The sequence below is a fragment of the Sinocyclocheilus anshuiensis genome, unplaced genomic scaffold, assembly GCF_001515605.1.
Source record: "Sinocyclocheilus anshuiensis isolate Anshui unplaced genomic scaffold, SAMN03320099.WGS_v1.1 scaffold86, whole genome shotgun sequence".
Taxonomy (NCBI): Eukaryota; Metazoa; Chordata; class Actinopteri; order Cypriniformes; family Cyprinidae; genus Sinocyclocheilus; species Sinocyclocheilus anshuiensis.
In genome coordinates, this window is record NW_015547662.1 from 4,272,697 (window position 1) to 4,276,857 (window position 4,161).

General features: G+C 35.2%; 1 protein-coding gene across 1 annotated transcript in view; it reads right to left on the reverse strand.

Moving 5' to 3' along the window:
- The window catches only part of LOC107702399 (neuronal acetylcholine receptor subunit alpha-7-like), a 46,438-nt gene extending 46,098 nt beyond the window's left edge, over window positions 1-340 (reverse strand). The window contains exon 1 of the mRNA XM_016504717.1: window positions 300-340. The gene's annotated coding sequence lies outside the window, so the exon portion shown is untranslated. The remainder of the gene's footprint in view (window positions 1-299) is intronic.
- Window positions 341-4,161: the final 3,821 nt, after the last annotated feature.

A 4,161-nucleotide genomic window follows, 5' to 3' on the forward strand; every position in this document is an offset into this window, starting at 1 on the left:
TTGATATATGTATCTCTCTCTCTCTCTCTCTCTCTCTCTCTCTCTCTCTCTCTCTCTCTCTCCCTTTGCTTTTAATTTCTCAAACAACCGCAATGCAAGAGCAGTCTGTCTATAATCAGCATGTTATGCTTAAACGGTGACCCATTAACTGTCTTTTTCTCTGGTTTAATCACTCCCAGCCAAGAGTCTCATCATCATCACTATGCATAACACTACAGAACCGATTTACGGGACTGGCACCCGCTCCTACATTATGCGTAAAGACGCCATCTGGACACATGCTATAGCATTTCACTCACTTGCTGTGGATAATATGCTGGAAGCGCGACATGATGCTTGTAAAATCTACATTAAAATGATTGAATCCGCGGGGAGATTTAGACACCTCTTATTGAGCAGTGTTCTTAATGGATCATTATTTGGTTCAGTGAGGATTTATAAATATGAGCTTGCAGCCCGAGCGCATCATCAGGTGTTTGTGATCGGTGCACTAAATCTGATTTATTACATTTCTCGATATTACTCTCGATCATTTATTTTAGAGGTTAAAGATGTGAACTAATGATCCGAAGGTCGCTGTTTTAAACACTGTTAAGTTTAATTCATGATTCCTGTCACTATTGTGATTGAGCGAAGCACTTAATGCCATGTTGTTCACGAGGGAATGTCCCTGTAGTCCAAAGGCTGTCGTCTGGTACTGTTTGGATAGCGCAAACTGGCCTAGTTGTCACACTTTTTATCCCAGTGAATATTTTTCAGGGTAGCTTTATTTTTGGAAGTCAGCTTCTGTATAAACACCTTGAAGTCTTGACTACAAAAAGCTATTTAATATTTTCAGCCTTATTGCCCAGGGGAAAAGATAGTTCACTTAAAATGTGCTGACACAATCTAGGATACGTTGTCACAATGGGAACCTGTTGTTTAGACATTGATTTAATACCCTTTTTTCTGGAATGTGGAGTAATATCTCAAGTAAAAAAAGACAGAAATCTTTCACAATATATATGTATTTATAATATAAACTATAAGAATACAAAAGAAACAGAAAGAACATATACAAATCATAGATAACAGAAGTTCAAATAAATGAACTGTATCAAATGATGAGATATAAAACACTTGACTATTGATATCAGTGATCCAACAGTCAACAGTCAGTTGGAGGATAATTTTAAAGGAATAGTTCACAGAAAAATGAAAAATTACTCACCCTCAGGCCATCCAAGATGTAGATGAGTTTGTTTCTTCATTGGAACAGATTTGGAAAATTGTAGCATTGTATCACTTGCTCACCAATGGATCCTCTGCAGTGAATGGGTGCCGTCACAATGAGAGTCCAAACAGTTGGTAAAAACATCACAATAATCCACAAGTAATCCACGCCACTCCAGTCCATCAGTTAATGTCTTGTGAAGTGAAAAGCTGTGTGTTCACGAGTTTGCACTTACGTATAATCAGAATAAGCAAATACATTATGCATGTTTGGCGTGCTGTCCAAGGGGAGGGCTCCGAGCTTGGAACCCAGAGAACTCCCCCATATCCCAAGCTGGGATAGGAATAGTTAGGAGTGAGGAGTTGGGGTGGAGGAAGGATGCCAGAAACTGTCGTGGGACAAAGGTTAGTTCCAATCGTGCTAATTGAGTTGATTATCTGAACATGTTCCTTCCGTATTTTGTACGAAACAATTCCATTGTAAAGGTATTTTGTCACTTCTGGCCAAAATACAAGTCCAAAATCCATAATAACTCTTCCTCCTGTTGTCCTCTCACATCAAAATCTACCAACATATCAGCATATCTATTTTGGACTGTTTTCGCTTGTAAATGAGGCTTGATCTTTGCATATTTCTCTCCTGATTCAGACGAGATGACTTTTTCACTGGAGAATGCACTATTATGGATCGAGTATGGAGTGTGAGTGTATTCACAATATCAGGAATACAATGCATTCTCTGTCTAATAAAGTATAATCCCATGTGATAAATAAACAAAAACCTGCGTATCATTTTTAGTAGAATATGTTAAAACGAGACCTCAGAGAACACCACGACATTTCCGAATCGAAGGAAAGTGTGATGTTTCAATATCTCCAATCAAATCTATTTTTCTAACCTCCAATGATGCATTTATGGTTAAAGGAAATGTTCAGTCATTTAAAATTGTATTCCGCCGAATGCAAAATTTCCACGGCTGATGCCGTGAGAAGGAGAGAAGTGGGAGAGGTCATATACCAGTGTCTGCCACCATTGGGGTTTTGGGGACTGTCAGATTCAATGTCTTGCTCTCTCATTCATAGTCCTGTGTGAGAATGAACGTCTGCTGAGGCACCAGTGTGTGATGAATCTGTTTGCAATTCATGCGGCTGCAAAGTGCAGCACACTGTAAAAGCATGTGCTCCAAGGGCCAATTCAATTTTGCCAGCCTGTAACATCAAGCAGTATAAGCAGTGTGTGAAATTGTTTTAAATGATAATCGTTTTATATGGGTAAAATTTTAATTTCTACACGTTCATCAAGGAAACAAAAGGTTTTGATTTGTGATAAATCTCTTTAAAATCATCCTACTTTCATAAAAACATTTTATAATTTTATAAGTTCAGAATATTTTATATTAGAACACTTTATATTTATAAATATTATTAATATGGAATGCTTCAAAACTATTGTTGTGTAATAGATTATAACCCCACACTAGAATGTACCCCCAATAAAATAAATGTAATATTGCAAAAAAAAGTAATATTATTCTTAAATTATAAGCCTTTTATTGATTTTAGAATGACATTTTAAGCATCAAAGGATATGGAAAAATTACATCTCATAAGCATATAAAGTACAAGGAGAGAAAGAGAGATAGGAATGATAGGAAGTATTACAGGCTCAGATTTATATTAAAGGACCCTTATAACCTCTGAGAAGACCCTAGTGGGCACACTATCAAGGTTTCCATATCGTTCTCTCTCTCTCTTATACTCTCACTCTCTCACCTTTCATTATATGAGAAAGAATATGAGTGTTCAGAAGATTGGAGTTGAAGCTCCAAAGATTGGAGGGCAGAAGGCAAAGGAAAAAAAGCTGTAGAAAAAGAGAGGAACAGAATTTAACTTTTCTGACTTTTCAGTCAACTCAAAGAGAAGAGATGAGGGAAGAAGAGCTTAACTTCAACCCTGATTTCACTTTAAATTAAATGCTTTTTTTTTAAATAACTTGCACCGCTGTGTTTTACTTTTCAGAAGCATGAAATACTTAATGAACGAGACAGCCCAGAGCACACGGTGCATTTTTATATAAATGTATATTAGCGCTGTCAAACGATTAATCGTGATTAATCGCATCAAAAAAAAAAAAGTTTTTGTTTACATAATATGTGTGCGTGCTGTGCATATTTAATATATATCTATAAATACAAACACATGCATGTATATATTTAAGAAAAATATGTTATGTTTATATATTAAATATATTTATATATAATATAAAATATAAGAATATAAATATATAAATGTATATGCATGTAAATATTTCCAAAATATATAATGTATGTGTGCGTATTTATATATATATACATAATAAATATGCACATTACACATACATATATTATGTAAACAAAAACTTTTATTTTGGATGCGATTAATCGTGATTAATCGTTTGACAGCACTGATTTATATAGATAAAGACACTGCATTGAGACAGTATATGTGAGTGTCTGTGGTAATACAGACTGACATGATGACGTCCCTTCAGATTAATTGAGTTTGCTACTTTTAGCAGATGACACTGATTCCTTTTCAGCTGTCATGTTACCACAGTAACTAATTAGTAAGTGACACACTGGTTTCTACGTGACGTGAAGTTTCAACAAACTATTTAATCACTCAAAAACACTCGAATAAAGCATCAGAATATATAGAGAAATAAAATTCAATTGGTTGTTGCTTTCCTGATAAATGCAGTTTTGTGACCCATAATGTCTTGAAGACATTACATTAGAATTGGACAACTCGTAAATATCAGACATACCCGAACAGATCAAGGACAGGAATGAGAACAGAAGGTTAGTTTAACTCCTTCTGAGAGACTTGCAGTGTAGTGTTTTATCTCATTAAACCACACAATTTTTATTTTTAACCAGATTCATTAACATTCCTTCACAATGGATGCTG